Source organism: Neopsephotus bourkii, unplaced genomic scaffold, assembly GCF_033783945.1.
Source record: "Neopsephotus bourkii isolate Nb327-2 ecotype Australia unplaced genomic scaffold, CSIRO-AGI_Nbou_v1 NB_549, whole genome shotgun sequence".
In the NCBI taxonomy this organism is placed as follows: Eukaryota; Metazoa; Chordata; class Aves; order Psittaciformes; family Psittacidae; genus Neopsephotus; species Neopsephotus bourkii.
Genome location: NW_026901050.1, coordinates 2500241 through 2517541, shown reverse-complemented (window position 1 = coordinate 2517541; position 17301 = coordinate 2500241). Strand labels below are relative to the sequence as shown.

The window sequence follows — 17301 nt, the reverse complement described above, 5'->3', positions numbered from 1 at the left end:
TTTAATAACACAGCCCCTACTGTGACTGACAGTTGGTTTTGGACTAAATCACATAAAATTGAATAGGAGATGGTGGCTATTGGTTAGTTCAGCCAAAGTCTGTTTGGCAGAGCATAGTAGCCTCCATGAAGCTGTGCATTATTGCACAACTCCACGCGATAGTGCTCTCTGCAGCACAGTCTTACCCTTAGCTTGGCTACTAAGGGTAACCAAAGGCAATAGTGTAGAAAAGCAGAGAATCACTGAAAATGTTTTCTGTAGCTGCAAGAAAGATTAGAGGGATGCCAAACACATCGGTATGGAAGATGACCTGACAGAACCAGTAATTAAAATGATTCAGTCTTCTTAGAAAAGTTGTTCCTGGGCTAAAAGCTCAAACCTCAGCTCACTCAAAAGAAAATTATTGTAGAGCATCACTTCTATATTTAACACATTGGAAAGGCAAAATGACTTAATTAATACTGTTACTTCAATACTTTTATCTGGTTGGTTTATTTATTATTTTCCAATAGCCAGCTCATTGCCATCCCAATCTGCAAACTACTTAAATGGAAAGCATTTAAGTCTGGTGATTGGAAAAGAAGCAAATACCATATTTGTATTGAAGAAGCCTGAAAAATCTGAAGGTGATCCAAGAAATTGGATTAATGTAAGCTTCAGCTCAGAATCACAGATGAGGCCACCAGGGAGACATAACAAAATAAAACAGGAGAGTGAGAAGAGACTGGATGGAAACATAAGTCCTTGCACATTGCCTCTGCCAGCAGAGCCCAGCATTGATGGGTGCTCCTGCATGAACTTTCCAAACCAAGTTTGTGCTCTTCCCAAGGGTGCTAGGACTGCAAGATTACGGCTCCCTGATGATCTGCTCAGACCCTGGGGAGACAGGAGATTGTCGTACCACCTATACAGGCATGCTTCACTCCAGGCATCTAGACAAGTCTCAATTCCAGGTAATTAAAAGTAGGAGCCCAACTTTGTTCAGAATTAAGCCATCAAGTGCTTGGAATAATTTAGGGTAGCCAAAAAATCAGCCCAAGCTTGATAGGTACAACACAGGCATTACATGAGAGCTGCAGCTGCAGGCCAGGCAGGTGACGAGGGTATCTCAAATGGCAACTGACTCCCATGTTTGAGCAACTGATCTGAGAGCCCAATTTCTCTGTATAGCCCACAGAAAGGTGTAGGCCCCTGCATCAGTTAGTTCAGGGCACTGAAATTAGACAACGTGATTACAGCCCATAGACAACATTTAGAGAGGCAGGCAGCCTTGCCCATTTGCAAATAACACATCCTCTCCTCACTGTCAGTGACCTGTCACCTCTACTATCAAGATTAAGATGGGATTGAGTCTACTGCTGAGGAATAGTGTTATCCTTTTCCCTCTGCTATCACCTGTTCTTCTCCAGGAGGGAACTTGATTGAAGTAAGGCAATGACAAAACTTTGCCTAATGCTGAATCCTGTAGCTTCACACACTTTCTGAATCCAGACTGGTGCCTCTCATCTTTCCTGTCTGGCCTCTCTCTCACTACCTAAGCAGTTCACACAGGGTGGAGAAGAGATTTGTACACAGAGGTGGGGAAAATCCCACCCCTGAAAAAATGCTAGGGTGATGAAAACCGGGCATCCGTTTTACATGGCCTCTGGCAGGTTCAAATATCCAATTCAAATGAAGCAAAATCAGGGCTGGCAGCATGAGTCTGTCTTCCATGTGAGTGTTCTTATAACCTCTAGGTTACTGCTTCTCCAGAGCTGCCTTAGAACACTTGTTTCATCCTGATATAAAGAGGGAAATTTCTGACTTTTTGGCAAGATAGTAAAACCACCCAGATACAGTCTCAAGGCATGCACCCTGTCTTCATGGGAGGTGAGCAATCCTGCTCCACACTGTTCCCTCGGGTACTGGCCCTGCTCCACAGGCTGATAAAGAGGGATAATAGGTCTATGGCCACACCTCCTTCCTTTGCCTTTTTGACATCCTGCTCCCCAAATCTGAGTGACAACAAAGGTTAGTGCCGTAGCTCTTGGGCTGCCTAGGACACCCACAGGCAGCCTGTCAGGTCCTGCATGGATGCCAGGGCTCAGCTGGGAGCAAATCCTCCACAGCATAAACAGCTTTGGAGACTCAAAAGCGCTCACTTTCACTTCCAGCCACTGGCAGCATCACCCTGGGTTACCTGAATTACTTCGGGGTCCAAAGCTTCCTTCTTACTGTGCCATCCTTCTCTTGCACGACATATTCCCTATGGGTACCGGCCAGACCTCACCTGTTGGAGGGGTAAGGAAGGAGTGGAAAATTAAACAGACATTAAGAAGGCTCACACAAATCAGAAAATGACTGCTGTAGCCAGTGCTGGCAATTGCTGCACAAACTTCCCCACACAGCACTGCCAATGGATCTCGCTTCTGACTGCGACACACCTGGTTGCTGAGAGCTCTGCTTCTCCATGCCAGGGCTGCCCACTGCACTGACTGCCTGCGACTGTGCTACACCATGCTCCGAAACAATGCGTGAGGCAGAGGGGAATTGAACAACCCCATTTACTCCACTTCTACGTGCAAAGAGCCGAATTTAGACCTATAGCTCTCAGTCCTGGTGTAGTAACCCTCCCTTCATGTCCTTACCGCATATACATGTGCTATACACCAAAGCAGGAAGTCACACTTTCCTATCTGTAGAATCCTCTACGTGATTTGCAGAACATCAGTGAGCTCATTTTAGGAAAATTCATTGCTGGAAAATGATTTTCAGTGCATGTTTTATTAATCAACACATGCCAAATCATGTCGGTAGGAGAAAAAAATAAAAATACTGAAAGAAACCCAAGCAAAAATAATAGAACAATTATCGCTTGAAGATTCTGATTGTCTATAAATTATAACTCTATTCAGCTCCATGACAATTTATGTTTTCATTTATGAAACCATTCTTGTTATTAACTTTTAGTCTTGTTTACTGGGGGAAGTAGGAATACACAAAACAGGCAAATCATTTTAAACCATGTCTTGAAAACCTAGGGTTATGGCACACAGGACATGTTTATTACCACTATTTTAGAGGACATGGTAAGTTTACAATGGGGCCTTATTTCAAAACGGAGGGGTTGGTTAGGACAAGTCAACTTACCATGACTTCAGTTCCTAATGTAAAAGTGTCAATGTGCTCAGTATATTCATAATGTGTTTATTCTCATTACTGTTTTCAATTTGTCAGTGTTTTACTGGCATGCAACCACAGAGCATAGACTGCTATTGCTGGTTAACCTTGTTATTGCAGACAAATTACAAGTCCTGACAAGAGTTTGATAACTGTGCCTACTTATTTTAAGCCATATGAGGAAAGGGTAGGAGGTTCAAAGTAAGTTATGCTTTCCTGTGTGAGTCCACATATGATCACTCAAAGTTACTGTAAATATAAAAGCAGAATTGCCTGATTGCTATTTTGTCACTGTGACACTAGACAAGAAGGTAACCAAAATCCAGAATCATACATAAGGCTAAAGGTACAAAAGCGTAAAACCCTGAAGCCTCAATCCTCTAAAGCAAACGGATGGATTTAGTCACCTGTACAGGTGATTGCAGGATGGAGGACTCATTCACTTGCATATAATCTTTCCTGGAATCTGTGTCGTAGAAGAAACAGTGACCAAACAGGTAAAGAGTGGAAAAAAATATTCTCCTTCTCCTCCTCTTCCTCCCAACATGTGTACTGCCTATTTGTCTGCCTTAGCCCCTTGTTCCATCCTGTTTTAGACTTTGATTATGAATTGCTAGGTCAGAATAATCTTTTTCCTATTAATTTAACAAGAACAAAACAGCTCGCAAAATAACATCATTCAGCCCTAATTTTCGACTTAGTCCACATATCGCTGCTAGAATGTAAATATAATCTTACTATTTGACCAAATACTCCACAGCAGCTAATAATAAATATACAGTGATGGAGAAAAAGAAATTAGAAGTTTAGGCAGTTCCTGGATGCAATTTCACAGACCATGGTAAATCAGATAACTCTTCTACAGCTTCCCAAAAAAGAGACACCTAAATAAAATTATTTTGATATTCAGAGACATTGGCCATGTGCTGTTCTTCAGAAGTGAGGATCGTGGATGTGCAGCCCTACAGTTAATAGATTCATTTCCTGTTTACATTTTGTCACCTAAATTAGTAAATTAGAAAGCCACCAAAGACTTCCCCCCAAAAATTTAAAGAAATAAAATAATTAGAAAAGGAAAAGTCATTGATCTTTAACAAGCATCTGCCAGTGGCCATTTGCACATCAATTCTGATTGTTGTCCTGCTGTGAAGTTGTGCTGCCCTGTGTACACCTTTGGTTTGAGCAGAACTTGCCTATCATTAAGGGCCATTAGAGTTCATTAGTGTCCTACAACACAGCAGCTGACATATGGGAGGCAGAACAGAGAGAGGTAAGATTCTGTTCCCAAACACCATCTAACAGAGCTTGGAAATCCTGTTTCTTTGGTCTAGGAGCACGCTGCCCTGGAAAAAGACAGTATCTCACACATTGCTTTATATCAATGGAGATCCATTTTACCAGAAAGCAAAAAAAAAAAAACCCAGCAGCTCAACTCAGCTGAAGAGCTGCAGTAAAATTAAGAAAATGCTTTTCTCATTCATCTTTTAATGTTCCCTCAAATTAGATGGAGAAGAAAGATAGTTACTGGCTTCACCCTCACCTTCTCCACCCTATCGTTTAACCACAGAAAAGACTGATTTATAACAACAGTAACTTCTGTACTATCAGACATCTACAAGTTTTCAGTCTGCAATTTTACCTCACATGAACAGATACTGCAGACTTAACATGCTTCCAAAAGTTAGAACCATTTTAATGAACTACTTCTAATGTGACTACACTTCTGAGAACACAGCTCTTTCAAATATGTTTTCAAGTGAAATAACACTTCTGAGATTAAAACACATATATTTTTTCCTGAAAACACAAGGGAATTATGCTTTAATTATTCTTAAGTATTTGAAAGCTGGTTATTTTCTTCTTTGAAATCTTTGACCCAAGCTTGGTTTAAAAAAATTAAAAAAGTAAAACTTAAATGCAAAACTATCCATTTGTGCATTTTTTGTTCGCAGTCATGTATGTCCTGCATTAGGATACTACTCCTCAGAGTAGGAATATCTTACATCATTTCACAAAACTTCAAAATGGAGCACCTATTCTTCTGATAAAATGTTTGCTTAGAAAAACCTCCTCTTTTAAGTGCAAGCTCCCTGGTGCCAATTTTGCCACCTTGATAAATATTTACAGATGAGTCACTATTCTCTGAGCAAAAGCTTCAGACTGAGAGCCTGACTGAAACATTGATAGTAACACACTATCTAAAATCACAGAATGCCTTGGGTTGGGAGGGACCTTAAAGATCACCCAATCCCAACCCCTGCTATGGCAGGGGCACCTGCCAAGGATGGGGTAGCCCACAGCTTCTCTGGGCAAACTGTGCCAGTGTCTCATCACCCTCACAAGAAAGAATTTATTCCTATTATCTCATCTAAATCTCCCTCTGTCCGTTTATAGTCGTTCCCACTTGTTCTGTCATTACAGGCCCTTGTCAAAAGCCCCTCTCCAGCTTTCTTGTAGCCCCTTTTTAGGCACTGGAAGCTGCTCTAAGATCTATTCATGTTTCACTTGATGACCTTGTATCTGCTACTTTTATGTGAAAATCAAATGCTTTTCACTATTAGATTCAATTTCTGTCCTATATTTCAAGCCACATCTAAACTCAGTGGCTGAGTTTAAAACAGCTAAATGCTCATGCTGTTGTGTAGAACGTTTCTTTATGAATCATACAGAGATGTCAGCACTATGGGTCCTGGGTAACGTTCACACACTTGAGCAACCTGAATCTTAAGGGACTTTTTGCTGGGTCTGTGAGAGCAAAACGATGCATTTAAATTGATTCTGTTCATATAAAATGCACACTAAAGACATTTTTTTATACTCTGATATACCTCAAAATCAGGAGATGAAACATCAAGTGTAATAAGGAATAAAGGGGGTCATGGACATTTCACCAAAACAAATATACTTTACTGTACACAAGATGGCATGCCATTTTTACATACACAAGGGTCAATGCCATTTTTAGCTCCATCTCTGACAATCCATATGGACTGTAGTGTCTCCACACAGCTATGTTACATGAGTGGCCTGTGCAGCTCTCATTGGTCCCTTAGATTTACATTCCAACACATTGTTTTGGTAAAACATTGGGGTTTAATGAAGGCTGGTTGGAGGGGGTTTCTAAGTGAATTGACAAGGAGAACTTAAGAACTGACATGAATAGTGTGAGGCCCACCACCATGAGATTCCAAGCCACCTATTTCACTCCAGTCATACCCCACTTTGAAAATGCAGGCTAAATTTCCATCACCTGTCTCATCTCAAGAACAAAACAATATTCAGACCAACAAGGTATCCTCATGTTGCTCTTCAGGAGGCCAAGGTCATTCCATATACACCAAGCTCAATCCCTTTGATTCAACTGGAGAGCCAGAGATGACAAACTGATTGCTTTGCACATCTATGCAAGTTAATGTTGGGGACATAAATCCCAACAGAAGTTGCATTCATAAAATGACCCCCCCTTACAGAAATGGAAAAGACCTTTCTCTCAGTCATGCAAGGTACAACTATAACAAGTATTGTCTTGCAGATCTGTGCACTACCTGGACTTTTCAGGTGTCAGAATGATTTACTTCCCTTACCTATAGCAGAACAAAAAGCAACAAGCTTTAAAACAAAGAAAAGCATTTATTCTTTTCTTTTTCCCCAGGTTTTAGAGTTTGAAAGACATGGCAGAGAAACCCTAAAGTTAAGGGAAAACAAGACAAGAGAAATCACGGCCAAATAGTTAACATTCTTACTATTACAGTTACAACGGTTGATGGACCAAAGGCAGGCTCCACATAATACAGTGAGGTATACAGGACATGACAAAGAGGGTTAGAGTGGACAGTAATACAAGTGTTACAGAGTAGAAAAATAAGTTGTACCCCCATGAGTATGCAGCCTGCTGACATGGTTACAAACAGCACTACTCTTGAAATGTGTTAAAACATGGTAATTAGCCTGGACTGTAGCATAGCTCATTTTCTTAGTGTTAACAACCAGGACTACAGGAAGAAAAGGTACAAAAAAACATGAAGTGCAAGCCAACATGAGAATACCTCCACAGTTTGTGGACAGACTGCCCCACTTATTGCAAAGGCATCGATGAGAATGACATCTCTCTCATGAGAATGTCATGAGAATGACATTCTCTCATGGTGTTTGGAAGGGTAACAAGATTACCCTTAGCAATATCAGAGTTAAGAAAGTGTGCAAGAACAGGCTGATTATCAGAATCAGCACAATTATTTTCCTGACTGAAAAATAGTTGAAAGCAACACAAACCAGTATCTGATGCCAAAAAAAGACAGGAATAATATCACTCCAGCATGGGATTCATCAGCCAGCTCTAAAATTTGAGCCCAAACATTACCGACAATCCTTTTAAAACAAAAGTTCAGTAACATGTTTTTGAAAAATTTGAATGCTTCTGCAATTACTGTTTGCATCCACATTACAAAGAAGTATCAGAACATGAAGGGAAAGGTCTGGCAGTCCTGCTGAGCAAGATGAAAACACAAGAGCTAGAAGACTCACAAAAACAAACAACCCCTCCCAACCCTGTTTTTTTTTTTGGGGGGTGGGGTTTTTCTACATTTGGAAAATAGGAAGGGTGTTCACGTGTTGAGGAAATTAACCCTACAGGTTTTGAGAGCTTCTTCTCAATAATTAGAATATTATTTATTCCTACTTGCTGGGGGTGTCCTCTCAAACTGGCTGAAATCAAAGGTACATTAGGGCAAAATTCCCTTCTGTTTTCTGGGGCAGCTGTTAGAGTTTGTGGTGGTAGGATACAAGCCATCCCTTTTTGGTACCTGCACCCACTGTGTGGCTGCAGGGGGGAGCAAGGGTCCCAGGAGGTGCCTTCACCATCCTGATACAGGAACCATGGGGATCCACATCCTGGCTGTGTGTGTTGCTGAGCCTTGGGCTATCTGGGGTGCACAGGCAGCATCTCCTCACTGTTGTCTGCAGAGGAGAGAGAAGAGGGATTGTGCCTGTGAGGTTCCCAGGGTGAGATCTGACAGAAGAGCCTGGTCTGGGGCTCTGGAGGCAGACAGAAGCACAGGTGTCCACAGCCAGAGTGCCGGAGGGAGGGTCACCTCGCCAGCGTGGGCCCAGATGGCACCGCAAATGGCTCTACCCTTGCCGAAGCCATGCCCACTGAGGCAGCACCTAAGGTCACAGCAAGGCTTGGCAGAGACCTTACAGAGCTTCCCCTCCCCCTGCAGTTGCTGGGATTTGAAAGGCTGGTGGGTTTGCAAACGACAAGCTGCTCTCCCCCACGCTGGGGAGGGCTACCTGGTGACCTTCCAGAAGACAGTGACCACCAGCCTTTGCCCTGGGGTGGGCGACCTACCTGATCCAGGCATAAAAGGAAAAAGCAAAACAAGACACAGTGGTGCTCCTCTACCTATCCCAAGAATTATAGGTGCAGGGTTGGTTGTTCCTTGCCTGGGAGGCCACCACAGCGTTGTCTGGCTTGTGATACATACCTGCAGCAGCCAAGAAGCATTGAACATGGGCTCGAAGGTGGCAGCTCTCACCAGCCAAGTGCTGTGCACCCAGAACAGAGTTAACACTGGTGCTTGTCAAGGAGCCTTGGGCAGTAAATATGGCAGCTGATTGCCCTGTTTAGATGCTCCCAACAGAACTAGCACTTTCTGCGTCATGCTTGAACATTATGTTTCTCATCCCCACCTTCTCCATCCACGCAAATGGCCACATACTGAAACATGTGCATACTGGTGGCACCCATGGATGGGACCAAGTGTCAGAAGGGCTTTGGGAGGGATACCACAGTGACTGTGGGAGTGGCAACAAATCTGATGGCATGTCACACAGTATGCCCCCCGAACAAGATTGGGAAACCCCAGGGATACTGTAAGGGTACCTCTCTCACCAGGATATGACAGGAGTCAGAAATTATGACCCTGTCTGGATCACCTATAGTTAAGGAAGCTTTGAGAGTGACATAGAGTGGCAGGATAGTCACACTCCTGCCCAGCACCACGAACTCCAGGAGTCTTTTGACTTAATTCTTGTATTATCTTTTTACAAGTTTCGAGAGCAGGAAAGCATGACCTAAATATAATAAATACAGTTATTTCACTCTGCCTGAAGCAAGAGAGAGGGTGGACTGCAGTATGCATCTCAGTAAAGTATTAATATAATATGAGGTTTACCAGCTCAGCTAATAAAAGCATTCTTCATTCTTGCCCTTGAATCTAATTTGTTGTTGAGACACACTCCAAAGGTTGAGCATTTCAGCTCATTTAAGGAGTTATGACTCAGCACCGTACTGGAGCTCCCATATTCCAAAAGACTGAACATCCCTGTTAATCACTGCTTCCCAGCAGATCCAGAGAAGGAATACCATAAAATTGCTTAGTAAACAGTGCATCTGCATTGAATACAGACAAAAGGTCAATCTGAAATATTTGGAAGTAACTTTTAAATGAAAAGGCATTAATTTTTACTACACATTTCCACGAAAGCTTTTTCTGCTGCTATTATGGTGTACCTTCCTGGGATAAACATGTGGTTTACAGCATCTACATTACGATGTATAACTTGTAGCACTCACACTTTATGCTGTAAGACATGAGCAGACACTTTTTTTTTTCCTCCACGATCTTCTTTTGGATGTGATTTCTTAAGGCTTGTCTACACGGGGGAAGTTCAGCAGCACAGCAATTCTGGGCTAACTACTCCGTGATAGCTCCCTGTGGACACTTCATTGCAATAAAAAAAAAAAAAGACTTTATTTGGGAATAATTACTCTGCATTGTGAGTGGAATAATTATTCTAGAATAAAAACCAGCCCAATTCCAAGATAAAGTGTATGCACCCATGCAGGAGGTTTTGTCTGTTTGTTTGGGGTTTTTACCCCAGAGTATGAATACTGTACGAGAACAGCTGGAACTGTTTTCCCCTGGAATAGCTATGTTAGGCCATTTTTCCTTATAGGTAAAGTTATTGTATCAAGTTAAATGAAATATCTTTCATCTGGATTCTTGTTAGTTTGAACTGCAGATTTTCTCAGTCCAAAATATTTGTGTTGGCAGCCAGTAGCAGGCTGATGGGCCTTTTCTTGACATGTTTATTTCCATTCCTTGGTAAGAGGAGACTCTTCCTCCTCAGCATACTTTTCAAATACAAAGTTTCTAGCTGGAAGCTGAAGTGTTACAGATTTTATTCTGTGGGATCATGATGGAAAGTATCTTCTTTTTTTGAACATCTCTAGCAAAAGAAAAGAATTTTCTCTGCCCCATAATTCCAGAAGAGTGAAATTGTGACTGGCAAATTCTTATCTAATAGTGTTTTTTCTCTCCTTTCTCCCTAAATGCAGCTGGCTAGTTATTTTAAGCACTTAGGTAATAGACAAAGATCAGAAAAGGCCATGATGGTTTGCCTGTTTAAGCAAAGCTGAAATAGCTTTCCACCTGGCCAAGATGCAGGCCAACCACAGGCATCTCTCTGGTCTTTTATCACTGATCTTTCTCCAAGTTCACTCAACCATCCCTTACCTCCTGTATTTATGACCTCTCCTGCCTTTGTATTTTAACTGGCTCTGCTCTCAGGCTGTGGGTGGAGTGAAATGTGTAAAACCACCTGCCCATGATGCTGTGTTTCCATTCACCTTCAGGAAAAAAGGGTTTATTCAGTAATTAAAAACTTTTTTTTTTTTTTTTTTGCCTTTAGTTGTGTCTGAGCATTCCTAGCAGAAACATAAGTCATGCAAACAAATCCATTCCTCATTCATCTTGCTGGCCTGCCTTTCCCTTTTCAAGACATGTAATTCTGTTTGAAGATGGTCTACAGGGTCCTTAGTCCTGTCATACCATGGCCTTTCATTTCCCTCCTTGCCCTTTAGTATTTTTAAGGATATCTGGCAGCCAAGGCTGTTTCAGATACAGAATGTTTCATGATACTAACAGCATTTAATGCACAGTGCGGTGATGATATTTAAAGCATCACAAGAACCATAAGGAGTTAAATACAACTGCTTCTGTATGAATCAGCTTTATGTGCAGATAAATTGCCAGGCAAAGAGCAAACTGCAAATGTTGCTCCTGATTCTGTGTACACCAGCATTTTTGGTAATTTTTAAACATTCCATATTATCTTTTAAACAACAGATGGTGTTAATAAAATTATAAACCACACCCCATAAAATGCCAACCAGCAATAGCATTTTTCACGGAAATAATACAAGGTATAATATTTCCGCATTAATGAAAAGCTGAGCATGAAAAACATTCACATTGCAAAAGATAAGACCCAAAATACTCCTTTTCATTTCTTGTTAATGCAGCTTCAGCATTTTAATTAGTATCAATTACTGCGAATAGAGTTCTGGATTTGTTTTAACTTGTTCAAAAGTTTCAAAAAAGAAAGTTTTTATTTGTTTTGTGTTAGTCTCACTGCAAGTTCAGATGTGCAATATGGGGGGGGGGAAGGATCTTCTTTAAGACATAGTTTGCTTTGAATCAGTTAAAATGAAAGAGATGAATGACATGTTAAGTTTTCTGTGAGCTCCGAGTATTAAATTACTTAATAAAGAAAAGTTAAATTTGGCAATGCTTGGTGAGTAATCAGAAAATAATGAAAACACTCTTAAATAGGTGACAAGTCAAGGCTCTATCAAGGGCCAATTCTTATTCCAGGAAAGCTCACATTAACTTTGATCAAAGTGAGAGCTTGTGGTGCTTCCACAGATGGAAAAGAATGCGGACTAGTTAATGTAGAGACCTTCATTCTACTGATGTTTTTCAAGAGTTTATAAACTAGATGGAAACAGACTGGCTTTCTCCTTGAGACTAAACTCGCAGCCTGAATATCATTCCAGAAGAGCACTACAGTAGTTTCTCAGCTATAGTATGGAGACATAGGGACAAACCAAGTGTCTTATATACACACAGGAGAATGCCACCAAGCCTGTCATCACTTGGGTCATTCACCATTTCCTCTGCCTATTTTGAGCCCAGCCTGCTGCCTTATCGCATTATGCTGAAGGGAGAATCTTGTTTCTTCTCTCCTCCATCTCTTTTTGATACTCACAAGGCAGTCCTCTTCCCCCAGGAAGGCCAATAGTCATGGCAGCTCAGCTACTTAAAGAAATGAAAGCAAAGTGTGTGTGAGAGCTGGACAAGAACCCTAGTATTAGGGATCTGAGCATAGCTAGACTACGTTCAGCACAGTGAAGTGTGAACCCAGTCAGACTCTGCACTTAATTATGGGAAGTAATAATTATGCAGGATGAAAGTCCCATCACAGCCAACTGCTGCCAGGTCTACCTGTCTTAAGGTGTTCCAGGCAGCGCTAATCTTCGTAGCTCCACCCTCCTTTCACAGCCTCCTGTGGCATGTGTGTTTCTTCATTTTATAGTCTTCAGGGCTAGTCCTCCGAGTGCAGTTTATGAGTCAAGACACTCACGCTGGAGTTACTGAGATCAGAATCTGGCCATTTGTATGTCTGAGCACATATTTTCCTTGAAACAAGTTTGTGGTAGTATATTCAGGAATGTTTCGCACTCAGGTTCAGATCTAGTTCCAGCTGGAGTTCCCTTGTAATGTTCCAAATCTCATTAAGTTAATGAGAGCTTTTTTTTTCCAGCAATTTCAACGGGATTCCCTGTTTCTGTGCCCACATCCTCGGCTCAGCTTTGCACACAGGAAGCCAGGGTGAGTGTCAGGAACAGGAGGTCATGCTCCATCCCAGCCACTCCCTTTGCAGCAGGACAGCAGGAACTGAATGGAGGTGTCAGGGCAGACATCCCAGCGGCAACTGGTAGCCACTCTCACCTGCCTCCCTCATGCCTTGCCTCTCCCTGTTCCCCAATTTTTTCTGTTTACTCACATGGGCAGGGTTTTGGAATTAGGAATCTGAGGCTAGAAAAGTTGCACAAGCAAAGAGGAAAATTAAACAGGAATTGTGTGTGTTACCAAGCTTGAGGGCTTGCACACTGACATTACAGTGATGGGCAACGGTGTGACCCCCACCTACAGGTCAAATCCAATCAAACACACTTTTTTCCTTTCCTTTTTATTGTCAAATTGACCTGTCACATGTGAATGCCTTGCTGACCATCCCAGAAAAAGAGATTGCAGAAAGAAGAGACTGCCCTCAGATGAACTGAGGGATGGCTGGAAACCTTGTACAGAGCTGATTTATTTTCATGGAAAGAAGTCTGCAGCAATCAGGACAGTCAAACCAGTACCTTTAATGAGAACTAGATTCACCCACACAAACAAGTTGTATGGACTCAGAGATACCAATCTTCTCGTATCCAAATCATATACTTCCTATTAGCACTACAATTATTATACAGACTCACTAAGAGAAGACAATCTTCCTAAATATTTATTTAGTGTTGATAGAATTGCTTACAAACCCTCTCTCTCATTCTGAGAACCTCTTACAAGACTCCCTTGTTCCCAAGTTCATTATAACTACTTATATTATTACTGTAAATCTTTCTAATGCCTCAAATGTTTGGCTCTGAAGAACATTTTTATAATGAGGGTGGGGCAATGCAAAACTTTTCCTCTCCTAATTCACTGCTAAATTGTATTTGCAAGTTCAAATGCCAGAGTGATGAAATCACAATATTATTCATTGGATTTTGTTTGATTATTTGCTAGTGTTGTAGGGAACGTATCTATAAAACAACATGAAAAGCAAAGCAACAGAGCTTTAGGGGTTTTCCGGAACTTCTCTTCCGCACACATCAATTTTACTGTATGACTGTCCTGAAAGATTTATGCTTTGTGTTTTGAGGGCCAGGTTTTAAATGGCTTCACAGAATAAAAATATTAAAATTTAAATGCAACTTTAAAAATGTGTGTTGGACCTTTGGGCCTTCTGGAGAGGTCAAGTTCAAGACACTTATAAAAAGACCATTCCCAGAGAGACTGCATGGGAAAGACTATTAACATTACTGCTTTCCCTTTATTTCCCCTTTGATCGTAAAGTAAGGTTATGGGTGGCAAAAGCTGTAATGGTGGGAAGATCCCAAACAGGATAATATGATTTCATCTACTGAATATATAAAAAACAAACCCAAAACAAATCACCAACAACAATATGGTGGGGTACCAAGCAAGAGAATGACTGCAAAGTGCCTTGCTAAGAAGAAACAAAAACAACAGCAAAGAAAAAAAAAAAAAGATACGAAAAAAAAAAGCCCAAGTGCACAATAGGAATTACTTTGTTTTTTTTATTAAAAAAAGGGAAAAGAAAAAGCGTTTTCATTCTCCTTCTTTAATTAAATCTCATTTTGTCCATATGACAAAAAACATAACTATTGTTTAAAGAGTTCCTAAATCATTAGTAAAAATAGTCTGCATCTGACTTAAGAAATAACAAAGGACAATTATCCATTTATGCTAGTGACATGACTCAAAATCTCCATATTCCATACCGAGAATATCAGAGCCTTCATTTTCCTACTTCTGCAGTAGTAATAATAGTGGCAGTGGCTGATTTAAGGGAAGAGAGGGAGAATATACAAGTCTGCATGAGCACTTCTGAGTTCATTTTCACCCAAGCAAACTGGCTTTTGACTCATTATATATATTTTATTCTAAAAAGCTGGAGACATTTTCTCAGTTTTACTTAATATGAGGTAAAATTTAGAAAACATACTATAGGAACTGTCTTCCATTCTCACTCAGGCCATTTTTTGTTATGTGGGTATCAAAAGTTCCCTAGCATGAAATAGACTTAAACTCATTGATTTTAAATAGTCCCATATAAATAAAAGCAAAATTTGGCTCTGAACACCTCCAGCAAAAACCTCTTATTGTTATGAATACCTTAAGTGTAATCATTTTTCTTTTAATTAACATTCTAAAGAGAAAAGGAAGTTGGAAATCCAGATAAATCTGTTATGAGTCAATTAAGAAGCCAGGATTAGCATATGCAATCAAGATGGGTGCAGCAAGATTTCATGGAAGAGTTCATGAGGAAGCAACCAGGATGTATCATTTGCATGGGCAGCCTCCTTGGTTTGTGTTCTTCTCAACCTCAGTATTGTTGATTTGACTCACTGCATAAATATTACCAAGCAGTAGCAAACCACGATTTCATTTTCCTGCTTGTGCAGATACAACTTACCTGAACACACGGCTTTGAAATAGACAAATCGTATGAACTATGACAGTAGTGGTCCTTTTCTTCTTCTTGCAGATACTCTTTTTAATAAAATCTTTCTAAATCCCAGTTGTATAAATATCATCAGTAGATGCTGCAGACTGCCCTAATCTTCCTTGATCAGATAGCTTATATTGAATACCCCTCAGGGACCTAAAGTGGGATACTTCACACATAGGTCATGTGAGCAATGAAAACCTGCATCAGGGGTAACTGATTAGTGGAATATACAAAAGGAGTTGATGAACTCACACCAGTTGCTATCAGATAAGCATTTATATTCTAAAGCCAGTGTCAAATTTACAAGATAATGCAGCTTTTTCCCCCCTTTCTTTTCGTGGTAAAACAAAACCATAGATGAGCTTTATGGGTACAAACCCTGAAGCATTTAACATGTTTTAGCTGATTATTCTATCGCTGGGTCATCACAGAGAAGCTTACAAATCCACTTACAAATAAACTGAATCTCACAAACTGAAGGTGTGAGTCTCCTGGGATGAACAGCTAATATTTTCTGAACTTCACATTTCACAGAAAGAAGAATTTAAGGTTTTTAAAATACGATGCTCAATGGAAATTACAATAATTTAATATATATCTGTGATCTCACTTGTCCTAAAAAAAGTTGTCCATGGCACTGCAGAACAATGCAAATTTAGCACAGCTGCTGAAGGACAGTCACTACTGAACTCATTTCCAACATATGGCATGATTTTTCTTAGATCTACAGATTGAGGGAGATTGATGAACACTAAGCAATTGTTCATAAATCTCAAACCTCATGAGAAGCTATATACCTAATGCCAGTTAAGAAGACCATTTGTTAGTTTGAGTGAAAAGAGGATACAGAACAGGAGGGAATAAGAAAAACTGTATTTTAGCCACCAAAAATAGTTCTGTGTTGTGAGAAGCTCATGTCTGCTTTTGCTGAACTTCATATTCAGTAGTTACTATAGGATTTGTACACCACCACTTTTCCTCGTATTGACCAAGATTTATATTGATATTAGTCTAACACAAAATGTGATCCCCTTAAATTCAGCAAAGAAAATTATATTACTTCACAAATGTACTTTCCTAATTTGAATTTTCCTGAAACAAAACATTTTCTTAAAAAACAGTATTTCAATGAATATGAAAGATGGCCTGGCCCTGACATTGCAGTAAAGACTGACCACAATAGCAATGGCAATGATAAGCCCTTTAAAGACAGAACTTGAAAGTATAAAAAGAAACACATCTACTGGACCTTTTTTCCTCTTACTGAATCATGCTCCATTATCTTTTTCTACATCACAGTCAGTCTAAAAGGAATAACAACCAAAAAAAAAGATTAAGGAACCCTGCACATCAGAAATGCTTTACATGGACTACAGTTTTAGAGGGTGTAAATACATTAGAATATATCAATGCATATGAACAAATTAGGGTAGAAGGGTGTGTTTCAGAGGCTTTTCAATGTGTGCACACTATTAAAATCTGTCTGAGATCTGTGTGGAGAAAGCAACAATTATATATCTTATTAAAGAATATGCAATTACAGCCCTCTTTGCACTTCCTGCTTCCTTCAACAATGAAGACCTGTCTGCATTGAAGATTATAAAGTCCTGCACTGTTTCACTAGGTCACCAGACTAAACAGGCCAATCCACTTTCACGGCAACTTATTCTAGAAATTCTCTTCTGGGCCAACTTCTTTTATAATAAAAGTGGGCCTAGCTGAAGATTTACAGCATTGTCACTGAAGGAGAGTTAGCCCCTATAAAATCAAATAGAATACAGTTTAAACTTAAACACCAAAAACTTTTGTGAAGCCCCTCATATATTATTCTCATGTCTATCACCTTTAAAATCTTCATCAGACACTGAAAAAGATGATATTCAGAATTCCCAGTTTTCCACAAAAGTCACCACAACCATAGCTGGTACAAACATTTTATGTACTAAACCATTATTTTACTTCTTTTTTGTTTATGGCATTTGTCTGTCATCAGAAAAA

The 17301-nt window shown here is 40.2% G+C and overlaps 1 long non-coding RNA gene across 2 annotated transcripts in view; it reads right to left on the bottom strand.

The window, feature by feature from the left end:
* LOC133211047 (uncharacterized) overlaps nt 1-17301 on the bottom strand; it is a 41530-nt gene that overhangs the window by 16537 nt on the left and 7692 nt on the right. For both annotated transcript variants that reach the window (XR_009725089.1, XR_009725087.1), the window contains exon 3: nt 6705-6743. This is a non-coding gene — a long non-coding RNA (uncharacterized LOC133211047). The remainder of the gene's footprint in view (nt 1-6704; nt 6744-17301) is intronic.